The 13,205-nt window shown below is 42.8% G+C and overlaps 1 protein-coding gene across 4 annotated transcripts in view; it reads right to left on the minus strand.

Moving 5' to 3' along the window:
- SV2C (synaptic vesicle glycoprotein 2C) overlaps positions 1 to 11,884 on the minus strand; it is a 221,706-nt gene extending 209,822 nt beyond the window's left edge. For 2 of the 4 annotated variants that reach the window (XM_043547291.1, XM_007064505.3), the window contains exon 1: positions 11,472 to 11,884. The gene's annotated coding sequence lies outside the window, so the exon portion shown is untranslated. Of the gene's footprint in view, positions 1 to 1,929; positions 2,017 to 8,296; positions 8,349 to 11,471 lie in introns of all 4 variants that reach the window. The other 2 variants (XM_043547289.1, XM_043547290.1) reach the window with 2 other exon arrangements.
- Between the last annotated feature and the right edge of the window lie 1,321 nt (positions 11,885 to 13,205).

Genomic DNA, 13,205 nt, shown 5'->3' on the forward strand with positions numbered 1-13,205 from the left:
AGGGACCTCACCCATTCTGGTGGCTCCTCAATTTTTTGTATTAGTTGCATTGCTTCCATCCTTGAGTTTATCATGGAGTGCAACGGCACCTTTCTACATGAATGGATAACTGGAGGGACCTGCTTGTTTATCTGGATTGTATTTTCACCCTGCAAGCAACCCAAGCCTTGAAACAGATAATGATATTCCCAAATGAGTGCCTCAGAGCCAGGTTCAGTATGATCTTGTAGTGAGAACACCCGTTTTACCAAACTGAGGTTTTCACAGGCAGCCAGGCCTAAAACTGGCGTCACCTCCTTTGGCACTACAATGAATAGGAGTCTGTACATGTTGTTTTTATAGCTGATGCTAGCAATGCACCTCATCTTCACTGGTATATTTGTTCCGGAATAACCAGTTACTTTTATTTTTGTTGGTCCCAGTTTTGGTCTTATTTTCAGTCTCTCAATCTTGTTCAGACAGAATATTAACCTGAGCTCCTGGGTCCAGTTTCAATGGAATAATTATTTCATTCCCTTTCATAGGCAGTATCCAGTCCCTCTCATCAGGATTATTTGATGTCTATGTAAAACTCCTCAACCATGTTGTCTTCAGCTGAATGCACTTGACTTTTCTGCATTTTAGATCTGCGCCATTTTGCAAAATGATTATTTTTCCCACATTTATGACAGAGTTTCCCAAAGGCAAAACAGTGTGGCCATGCTGCGATCCACACCTTCCACATAACCATCTGTACCCAGTCTCCTCCCTCGCAGTGGTTTCACTTTTTGATTTGACCTTTTCTGGCTGTAGCTTTTGTACTTAGTGGATGGATTACCCCTTCTGGTGTATTCCCTTTGGCTTGTGCTGTTGCCCGGCATATCTGAAGAGCTTTTTCGAAAGTTAAATTTCCTTCATGGAGCAGTCTCTCTCAACACATTGTCTTTAATGCCACAAATGATTCTACTTCTGACCAGAGACTCTGTCAACTCACAGGTTTTACAGTCTCCTTAATTCTGTGACATATTGCTGTATGCGGTCAGTTTTCTGCCTTTATGTAAAAAAAAAAAAAAAAAACACCTCTCTCTCAACGGTTTCATTCTTTTTGGCATGCAATATTCCTCAGATTTAGTCAATATTTTCCTTAGCTTCGTGCTTTCATGTTCTTCAAACTTAAAGTTGTTATAAATATTCAGTGCTTCCTCCCCAACAATACACAAAAAGATTGGTCATTTCTCTATCATTTTTCTCCTCTGCCCCTATGGCTGCTAAATACAATTCAAATCTCTGTCAGAATCTTTTCTAGTCCACTGCAAGATTGCCTGACAACTGCAGACTGGATGGTGGTTGCAGCACATCCATTCCTGACTTTCTTCCCTTCTCAAGCTAATAGAGTTACTACTGTGGTCACAAAATACATACAAGAGCCTCTGCTCTTCTCTGTTTGCTGCTCCACCTGCTCCCCTTTCCTCTGCTTTCAGTTTCACACACAGGAGTTAACCTCAAAATGAGTGCAGTCTCCTTCTCATTCAGCACTTCTGACACCAGGAAATGATCTTGGGGTTCATTAAACAACAAACCAGTAAATGAGAAAGGAATGAAACTTTGAATAAAACAAATGAGAGAGCTTCTGTGGTGAACTGAAGCACACAGCTACACTGTGTTCTCCACCCCTGCTTCCAAAACATCTCAAAATGCCTGTATTCATAATGCTGTCCCTTAGGTGGGAGTGTCTATAAACTATCATCTCACACAAACATATCTACATCCTCCTTCTAAACAAAGTGCTCGATACTACAGCAATGGGGGCCATGTAAGGACCTATGTAGATAGAGGGATAGATTTATTAAGGAATGGCAACACCAACCGTTCCCTTCCAATCCTGAATTGCAATTTTGTTTGCTAAATCAAACCCTTAGCTAGCAGAGAGTACATAGAATATTTAATTACCTTCCCACGTTACCTCCAGGCTTTATTAGATGGAACGCCATCATCATACTCACGGTCTAATGTGGCAAAGTAGGATATGTTCTAGTACTGCATATTAGAAAACAAAGGGAAGAGTTTAAATTCAGGTTTCTGGAAATTACCAAACCTTGCTCAGTTCCCCACGAACAGGCAATTTTGTGAAAGATTCAGACTGTTCCAAACTTTTCACCAACACTTATTGTTGCCTTTGTCAGCCTTAAAGCAACAATATTCTCTCTCCATGAGACTGCAAGGGAAACTGAGGTGTCATTCAAGCCAAGTTGCCCTCTGAAATCATTTCCTTTTAATTTATGAGCTCTTTCACTTCTCCCCCTCAATGATTTGATATTAATCTTTCGCACTCTGGCTTTTTACTGATATTGTCCTTGAATAAAATCAATCCTGCTCCTTAGCAGTCCCTTGAATCCAAAAAGGCTGCACAGTCATAGCATATTCACGTTCATCACAATGAATGTTTTGGAAAACAATTAGCTTTTTGAGCAACTAAAGACATCGTGATTATCAGTAAATCAGGGAAGAACTGCCACATCAATAACGTCCCCTGTGTGCCATAGATAAGGCGTATGGTGCCCTGATCAACACCTTAATTATACACGCTTACAAAGTACATACAAGCTTTTACCGTTCACTTTTGACTGGCTCTTCAAATATTTTCTCATTTATTCTCTATAACACGTTACCCTGAACTTTATTCTATTATTCTGTTGCTTTGGTAACAAATTTCTTAACATTAACACAGAGCATGAATCTGAATTTCCTCCTCCCCGCTCTCCCCCACTTTTCTTATTTGGGAGCAACCTTGAAGACTCCCAAGCTACGAGAGCAGTGGCACTGATCACTCACCTAGTCACAGAGATGACACATTGTCTGCCCTCTCAGATAGCTATAAGAAGCTGCAGGCTTATGTGCCAATTTTGCGCCAGAAAGAAAAAGGAACAAGGGCTGTCAATCACAGTTAACTCATGCGGTTAACTCAATAAAATTAATCACAATTAAAAAAAATTAATCCCAATTAATTGCACTGTTAAACAATAGAAAACCAACTGAAATGTATTACATATTTTTGGATGTTTTTCTACATTTTCAAATATATTGATTTCTATTACAACATAGAATACGAAGTGTCCAGTGCTCACTTTATATTACTTTTTATTACAAATATTTGCGCTGTAAAAATAAAAGAAATAGCATTTTTTAAGTCACCTCATACAAGTCCTGAAGTGCAATCTCTATCGTGGAAAGTGTAACTTACAAATATAGATTTTTGTTACATAACTATACTCAAAAACAAAACAATATAAAACTTTAGAGCCTACAAGTCCACTCAGTCCTCCTTCTTGTTCAGCCAATCGCTAAGAGAAACAAGTTTGTTTACATTTATGGGAGATAATGCTGCCGGCTTCTTATTTACAATATTACCTGAAAGTGAGAACAGGCGTTAGCATAGCACTTTTGTAGCTGGCATTGCAAGGTATTTACGTGTCAGATATGCTAAACTTTTGTATGCCCCTTTATGCTTCGGCCACCATTCCAGAGGACATGCTTCCATGCTGATGACACTCGTTGAAAAAATAACATGTTAATTAAATTTGTGACCAAACTCCTTGGGGGAGTTTTATCCCTGCTCTGTTTTACCTGCATTCTGCCATATATTTCATGGCAATCTCGGATGATGACCCAGCACATGTTGTTCATTTTAAGAAAACTTTCACTGCAGATTTGCAGTGATAAAATGCAAAGAAGGTACCAATGTGAGATTTCTAAAGATACCTACAGCACTCGACCCAGGGTTTAAGAATCTGAAGTGCCTTCCAAAATTTGAAAGGGATGAGGTGTGGAGCATGCTTTCAGAAGTCTTAAAAGAGCAACACTCCAACGTGAAAACTACAGAACCTGAACCACCAAAAAAGAAAATCAACCTTCTGCTGGTGGCATCTGACTCAGATGATGAAAATGAATGTGTGTCGATCGGCACTGTTTTGGATTGTTATCGAGCAGAACCCATCATCAGTATGGACGCATGTCCCCTGGAATGGTGGTTGAAGCATGAAGGGACATATGAATCTTTAGCGCATCTGGCACGTAAATATCTTGAGCCGCCGGGTACAACAGTGCCATGCAAAAGCCTGTTCTCACTTTCAGGTGACATTGTAAACAAGAAGCAGGCAGCATTATTGCCTGCAAATTGTAACTAAACTTGTTTTCTGAGCGATTGACTGAAGTAGGACTGAGTGGACTTGTAGGCTCTAAAGTTTTATGTTGTTTTATTTTTTAACGCAGTTTTTTTTTGTACATAATTCTACATTTGCAAGTTCAACTTTCATGATAAAGAGATTGCACTACAGTACTTGTATTAAGTATCGGGGGTAGCCGTGTTAGTCTAACGTGCAACCAGATTCCTTGTTGTTTTTGTGGATACAGACTAACAGATTTATTTGGGCATAAGATTTCGTGGGTAAAAAACCACTTCTTCAGATGCAGCAGTGGTTTTTTACCCATGAAAGCTTATGCCCAAATAAATCTGTTAGTCTTTAAGGTGCCACCAGATGCCTTGTAGTACTTGTATTAGGTGAATTGAAAAATACTCTTTTGTTTTTTACAGTGCAAATACATTTAATCAAAAAGAAATATAGTGAGCACTGTATTCTGTGTTGTAATTGAAATCAATATATTCCAAAATGTAGAAAACATCTAAAAATATTTAAATAAATGGTATTCTATTATTGTTTAACAGCACGATTAATCAATATATTTTTTTAATCGCTTGACAGCCCAAAAAGGAATAGCTCATTCTTGGGAGCATGGAGGCTCCCATTCATAAAAGAAAAAACAAACAATTCGTTAAGTCCAGGTAACATACAGTGGCCTACCTCTAGCAGTTATTTTCCAAAAGAATAATCCAATGTCTAGAACATTCAACCTCAGTGGGCCAAGCAATTTAATAAATAATTTTCTGCCTCACCAGCCAATCAGAGTTCTTGACTTCAGCACACTTATTTCTTTATCAGAGTTTCATATTATGGTGGCCTCAGACAATTTAGAGCACTGATGAAGTGCTAACAATACAATGAATGTATATGGCAACTATCATCCAAAAAGATTCCAAAAAGTCCTTTATATGTTGTGGACCTGATTCAGGACAAATATGCACCCATAGGGCAAGCTCCAGCAGGGCAGGCTATTCATCCCCATCAGGAAAGGGCAGCTTTTAATTCAATCCAGCACTCCTAGGAGTTTAAATCAGCATGTCTTGAGCCCGCGAGATACACCCCTCCTCTGCTGGCCTCTTTCAGAGACTTCAATGGAACTATTCACTTCAGAGTTTGCAAGCTAATACCGAAACTTACTGTAACTGAAAGGGATTAAAGGGGAAAGTATCTTTTTCTGTTTATTTTATGCATTTGGCTGCACTTTGGGACAGATCTTTAAAAAAGTATTTGGGCAACTAACTCCTATTGAAATCAATGGGAGTTAGGCACCTAAATATCTTTAAGACCTGGCCCTCTGTGTATAGTCCATTTCACAGTTTTCCCTCACAAACTCAGTTAGATAGTTTCCTCAGATCTTTTATATACAAACAGGAAAGAGAAAGATTAAAAAAAAAAAAAAAAAACAAGAAGAACAAATGTGACTGTAAAACCCCAAAAATTTACAGGAAGACTTGGGGAGCAGGACAGTATCTGAAAGCACTTTAATTAATTTTGTGCAATGGAATAGTTTTCAGGTTGACGGTATCCCTTTAACTGCATAGTCCACCTATGGACATAAAAATTATGAGTTCCAAACAGGACCCATTAGAATGCATATAGTATTACTCTAGTTAATTGCATAACTTGGCTGCATCCATGTCAAATTAAGAACCAAATTCTGCTCCTTACAACATAATCACTTTTGGTAAGTAAGAAGCCAAAAGAATATTTTTTAAAATGCTAGTATGTGCAGTAAGATGTCAAATGGGATATGGAAGTGTTCTATGTTAACCTTCAATGCAATGGAGAACAGAAAGCACTGAGGCAAATCACAGCCTGACTTGCACAATGTGTACTCTCTGAGCATATAATTGTTCAGCTTTCTGAATGTCTGACTTCAGGTAGTTGTGTGTGCATATTGAGGGGACAGTCCCATAACAATGGACAATACTGTAGCCCTATGTATTGGAGTAGGGATTTGAACTCTCCCACATCCCCGATGAGTGCCCTAATCACTGAATCAGAGAATCAACAGCTCCAATGGGAGAGACTGACCCACTCCAATAGCCTGGTGGTGAGGGCAATCTTCTAGGAGGCGGGAGAGTTAGGGTCAAGTTCCTGCTCAGGATCAGGCAGAGTGGGGATTTGAAAACAGCTCTTCCACATGCCAGCTTAGTGCCCTATCCACTGGGCTACTGGCGATAATTGGGTGAGGCGGGGTGTGTGTTTCTCTTTCCCTGTCTTTTTTGTGAGACAGGGCTGACCTGGCTTAAGCGCCTAACTCCAGGAGAGAGGTCATGGCAGAGAATCCTGAGCATAAGAGGCTCCTGCCTCTGCTTCCTCAGCCAGGCGCCTACGGCCCAGATCAGCGGGAATTAGGTACCTAGCTCCCTTTGTAGCTCTGGGCCCCAAACCCCTCCCCTTTTCCTCCTCATTTCACTCCTGGCTAGCTTAGGGGCTCCCTGATCAGCCAGCTGTCTTCTGAGAATCCCTTTTTTGGTGCCTAACACTTCCCATATGTTGTATGGAAAGCCTATCTTGGGGCTGTGAATTCCACTGGGCAGCAAGGAGCCTAGGTGGTTGCAATTTTCAGCATTGCAACACCTAAGTCCTCTTTGTGATTCTGGCATGAAGGGCCAGGGACATAGAACCAACTACCAGGAAATGCAGGATTCCAGAGGTCAAAGAGTTGCAACTTGTGTGCTGTAGAGCTGTGCTCCATGCTGCCTTGCTAGTCCCCTGCACATTGGGAGGCTGGAGGAGTAGCAATGACAAGGCAAGTGGACTGGCAGATCCAGAGAGCCACTCGCCATTTTCCCACCTCAAGAGCGAATGCACAGCAACCACGAGCGCGCTGGGAGGCTGCAGCAGTGGTGGTGGAGCAGCAGCACTGTCTCTCCATAGCTTGAGGAAAGATTCTTCCTTCAAGTTTCCACAGTGCCAAGCACACTTTGTGGAGTAAGTACTTAACTTCTCCTATCGAAATGAAAGGTTTACACTAGAGCATCACAGAGACCCACAGGGGCTGACAATCTGTAGAGGATGTCATGTCCAGACCCAATGGATCCTGGGTCTTTTTGTGTAGCCAGCTCCCTCTGTGGTGCTCCCTAGGTATCCCTCCTCCAGAAACAGGCTCATTACTTTGGGCTGAGCCCCTGTAGAAACAAAAGCCTAAGGAAGTAGTCAATACTGGTACCAATAGCATTAATTACTGTACAGGTTTCCAATCAGAAACCTACAGGTAGAGTTTTGGGGAGCAGATCACTCTTCCAGCCTAGCACACACACTGAGACCTGCAGAGACCTGACTGCAAAGGGGAGCTTCTGGAGAGGAGGAGCAGAGATGCTGCTTTACCTTAATTTATGGCACAAACCGATATAAGTCCTTAACTTCCCCCACTGTGCATATATTTTGCAGGGATCTCTGATTTGTATAATGTTACATGCCACATGTGCTGTAAGTGCTAGGTATTATTAATCATCATTATAAATTCCTAGCTCAGTTAGAAGTGTTAGGGATGGAATGGCCATCTTAGCTTTTTATTTTCTGGCTTTTGCTGTTTTTTTAAAGCCTTAATGCTAACTGCTGGCTGGCAGAAATGCAGTTAGACTTTGATAGGATTTCAGTCTTAAGATCAAACAACACTGTGATATCATGATGTACGCTGGATAGAATCTTCAGCAATTTTATGGTTATGCCTGAGTTATGTAAACATTTATTTGCCGGGGGGGGGGGAGGGGGGAGGGAGGCAGAAAGGGAGAAGGAGTGAGAATTCAAACATGATTCAGAGAAGAGATAAAGATACTTTGCTTAATTTACTTTTTATAATTGTCACTGTTGTCCTCCTGTTAAAGAACTAATCTTACCAGTCCTGTAGAAATATTTGCTTGATTGTATTTAATGAACAGATATTTATCTTTTTCAAAAAATTTAAATTGTATACAGAGCACAAATGGCCTAATAAAGACTGGCAGTGTATGCATTTCCACGAAAATAGATATTTTTAATCTTTATAACTCCTGTAAAAGAACCAAATACTGATACATTAAATTAAGAGATTACTAAATCCTATTTTTATAACTTTATACTAAATAAATATTTCATCAAGTAAAAATGCTACTCATATTTTTTAAACTTACAGTTTTAAAGCAGAAGTGATATTTTCTCCAGTAACTGAAGCGGTTTTCTAATCTAAAACAAATTTAAAAATTTGATTTAATGTTTTCTTAGCACTGTTATTACCCTCAACATTTCAGGCACACTAATAAAAATAATCTAAACAGAAATTTCTTGTTTAGCAAATTACGGATAAACACTTAAAGAAATCAAGCCCCAAATTCAATCCATTGCAACATTTTAAAAATGATTCCCGATCTGTTTAAAGATGAAAACTTTGTGCGCTATATAATACCATGGCAGCAGCAGGTTCCCTATCATAGATCTGAAAACATATTTCATCTAATTGATGAGCTTTTGTTTAAACAAGCATTGATATGCATGCTGTGATGCATGTGGTCACAAGAAATTCTCAGCAACATATAGCCCAAGTGAGTAGGCTACTAGATAAAACAGGTTTTTATTGTATTTAGAATTTTTTCCCCACTAATTCAGTATTAATTATGAAAAAAAAAAGTTTTATTTTTTAAAGACACTTCCACCATATTAGACCCCATTCTGCTCCCACTGAAGTCAATGGCAAAACTCCCACCGACTTCAATGGGAGCTCTGGGCCCCTGAGAATAAATGCTTACTTATTGTGCTTTGGAAAGCATTGTCTTAACTCATTTAAAATCAGGCATTAATGTATAATAATTTGTGAATCGAGCAAGCCTATATACAGTATTTTGAACTGACAATTTTATAGTGGTCTTGGTCACGCGTATGGCATGATATGACAACATTTATTGTATCTGCAATAAAAACATTTTAAGAGTATAACTACAAGCTTTATGGATGATTTTACTATGTGGCATGTTTATTCCATGTTGCTGAGAACTGAGAAAAAACAACTTTTTCATTTTACTGCATCATAAAAAATGAATTAGATTTCTTGAATACAGTATACAATCAGAAAACACTTGGTTCTGACCTCATTTGTGACACAAATCTTTTTAATTTTTTTTTCAGAAGCCAATGGTATGTGATTTTACATCTGGCTGATGTTTGAGAAAGTCAGTGCCTTGTCTGTGCTTATTGATCTTCAGGGTCATCTTTTAATATTACCAAAAAAGCTTCCAAAATAAAGATCTTAAATCTTTTTTCTTCCTTTTAAAGATGCTTGTCAGCACTAGCTCTGTCAATAAAGTTAATTGGCAAACTGTCTCTTTGTCAATATATGGCCTATGGCAAGCTTTCCTACAAATCTATACAAAAATCCACTTGAAATATATTATGGTTGTACTTAAATAAGATTCTGTGCTTCCCTGAAATTTATAAAGAGGAAGTCTGCCTATTTTCAAATGGTATGATACAGATAAAAAGCAACTAGCAAGATGTTAAAATTCAATAAACAGCAGGGAACAGAGGGCTGGAGTGTGTCTCTGCTGGTGTTTTGTTTTTGATGGAAATGGGAAATAAATGCTTAACTACAGAAAGAACAATGAATATTTTACATAACAGCATAATGGCAGTTCCAGTTCCCACAAGGGCTCACTTCCAAGCAAACAAAATTCATCACAAAACTTAAATAATGCATGTTTTCATGAAACCCAGAGAGTTCCCAATGCAATACAGGAAAATAACAGCGATTCCACAGATCTATACTCCGTTCAAGGAGTCTATGGCTACAACGTTATGTCCTGTTTGTGCTAGCTAATCCTTTCCATAAATCCTCTGTCCTCAATTGTGAATTAAACAGGAAGTTGCTTTTAAAGATCCCTCAATAGGAACCTGTCCATTTCCGAATCCATGTGTAATCATCCTATGGAGCAAAATCCTTCTGATGGTGAGTGGAGTGTGGCACCCTACAAACACAGGGACAGCTCCCTTTCCCTCCTCCTCTCCAAGCAGAAGTTGCTGTTAGCTCCCGGCACTGCAGTGCAGCGTAGCCCAAGCCAGGCTAGGCGGTCCACAGCCCCCCTCTGGTTGTCTGTGTAGGGGTCCACGTGCTGTGCTAACCTCCTGCAATCCCCCGCTCCTTGTACACGCTCATCATCAGCGGGAAGGAGCGCTGGAGGCTGCCCGTCCCTGGGAGCCTCTGGGTGCTCTCAGCATCTCCCGAGGAGACGACCACCCTCACCCTGCCATCTCGTTTGCATCTTCCCCCCCAATCTGTCCGCCCCACTTTGCGCACAGATGTTACGTGGCCGCCCCGGCCAGCATGACTCAGCCCTACCCCACGGGCACCAAGCGAGTCCTGCAGTCCCCGGGCACGCGCAGGACTCCCCGGGGAGCGTTACGCGCGCGGGGAGTTCCGCCTGCGCCCCAGGCTGCGCGGCGCGCTTCGTCCCCCCTCTCTCCAGACGCCACCCCTCCCGTGCTGCAGTCCCGCAAACCAACCGGGGGAGGCTCAGCCCGCCCGCCCGTTAGAACTCCCCCGGGCTTTCACTGGGACTTCTGCCGTGGCTCAGCCTCCTCCGCCCACAACAACTTAATTAAGCACTTCAGGATCTGTCCCCAAAGCACCTGGAGACCAACAACTTTGCACGCTTCAGGCAACTCCTACCCTTGCGTCGAAGCAGCAACGGAGGCAGTTTGGGAGGGGGGCCTACTACAAAACCTCCTGGCCAACCTGAGCCCCGATCCTGGCAGGCAGCCTAGGAAGGGGGAAAAGGCAGGACGGGTTTCAAAGGCTCGATCTGAGGGTTATCGTTTATCTACTCGCTTAGGGTGAAGCGCAACATGCTCCCCCGCGCAACTGCAAGCCTCGATCTCCTTCGCATCCTTCCATGCATCTTTGCCCCCAGCACCTCGGCAGCTTTCCCGCTGCCTCCCGACCACCGGATCCTGGCAGTCGCCGCCCTCCGGCACGCAAAAGTTGTGCCAGGCTTCATAAGCGAGTCGGTTTCAAAGGCACTCGAGTTGCAAAGCAATTCCCACCGCCGGGAAAGGTAGCCTGGCGTCGGTACCGAGAAGCGCCCTGTAGCCCAGCGCCCCCCCCAGCCAAAGTCAGATCGCCCCGGGAAACCACCATCGGCTCCTGGAAACCATCCCCGGCCGCAGCCCACCCGCCAACTGCCCCGGCGAGCAAAGCCGCTCGCTGCTGGCGCCGGGGGAAAGTTGCAGCCCTTCTCGGACACGCTCGCTCGTAGGAAAAGTTGCCCCGGAGGCAGGAACAGCCGCCACCGCCCATAAACTCTTGGGCGCGCCACTTACCCGCTAGGACACACCGAACCCCCGCGGTGCCGGCACCGAGCAGCCGCCCCCCGCGTGCGGAGCTGGTCCCTGTCTCCTGCCTCCCGAGCTCGGCTCGGCTCGGCGCTGCTGCCGGCGGCGACGGCGGCGTCTCCTGGAGGAGTCGCCAGGCGTGACAGAGCCAGAGGAGGGGCGGACAAGGGGTTGTGTGGGCTGCACGTTGCAGTCCTCCCTCTGCTGCAGTGCTGGAGCGGGAGAGGGAGGTAAAGGCGGGGAAAGCGGAGTCACAGAGACAGGGGGAGAGAGAGAGAGGCAGGAAGGCAGCGCACGATCAATAATTGAAGGCGTGGGAGTGGGCAATCTCGGCTAACGCAAGCAGACAGACTCCTCCGGGACGAGACTGGGGCATTGCAAGCCAGCACATGGACTGTGCGGGAAACCCGCCTTAAAATCACCCCCCCTCCCTTTGGGGGGGAATCCACACCTATCTGCATACACAGGCACTTCGTCCCGAAGTTAATATTTCATTAGAGGCAACACCAGGGAAGACTGTGTGAAAGGCTCTGTTTGCCTAGGAGCTGCCTGCAGCAGGCTCTTGGCAATCCAAAGCGTTTCTAAAAGGCTGCTCCTTTTGTTAGATCATAATGCTATGCTATGTGCAAGGTGCTGTACAGACATGCCCCAAAAATACATTACAGTTGAGGAACCCCCCATGCTCTAACCCCTATTCTCTTTGCAGTCCAGTGATTTTAGACTTCTTTTGCGAGTCAGGACGACGCCTCTCCTGAATAAGGGATCAGTCCTTGTTTGTAGGATCAGTCCTTGTTTCGATTATTAGTACTAACTATTTCTAATGCAGAATCATCTAAGCGCCCCAAACCAGCATTAGAGCTCTGTTGGGCTAGGCATTGTACAACAAATTACACAAAGACAGTCCTCTCCTCAAAAACTTTACAAGTGTCAGAACTTGCTTCCCAGAAGAAACCAGAAGCTCTGGAAAGCCATTCCACCCTATAGACTCATTACCTTTTTTTCTTCTTCTTTTTTTTTTTTAAGTGATGGCTGATTTAATACTAAAACGTAGCAAAAAAGATTTACTAACAGAAAATTCCTAAAGAAATTCCATTGTCTTTAGTCAGTTTAAATAAATTTACAGTGCTCAAACTTTTTTTCCACGTATTGGGCTTGATTGTCCATTGCTTTGCAGCTTGTGTAGTCATTTACACGTGTGCAGAATGGATATCTGCATTTTACACTCACCTTTCATAGGTGTCAATGACTACACCAGCTGTAAATGGTGGAGAATCAGACCCACCCTCCCCAGCAAGAACTAGTATGTAACTGACACCTGATCTGCATATAGCATCACCACAATGAAGGGGAGGAAACAGTGAACAGAGCAGATAGGATTCCTTCTTAGATAGGAACTTCTTTCAACAAACAGCCCACAGGTAGTTCAATAGACTCTTCCATTAGATTACCCAAAAAGAAAATGTCTCAGCTACAAATAAGATCCATAGCAAGGGGCTAGAGACAACAACGAAAGACACCAGTACCAAATACCCTCTGATCTCTTGGCAATACTGGCTAAGTATACAGTGACCCTAAGAGCACCCCAATGACAAATGGCACACTGTTGTCATTATCTTTACCCAAAAGAAGGCATGTAATATATCATTGGAAAACTATTAACACTGATCATTAATCTTCCTGTAGGTTTAACTATACATAATTCATTATGTATAGTTAACCCAC

Source organism: Chelonia mydas, chromosome 5 (genome assembly GCF_015237465.2).
Source record: "Chelonia mydas isolate rCheMyd1 chromosome 5, rCheMyd1.pri.v2, whole genome shotgun sequence".
Lineage (NCBI taxonomy): Eukaryota > Metazoa > Chordata > Testudines > Cheloniidae > Chelonia > Chelonia mydas.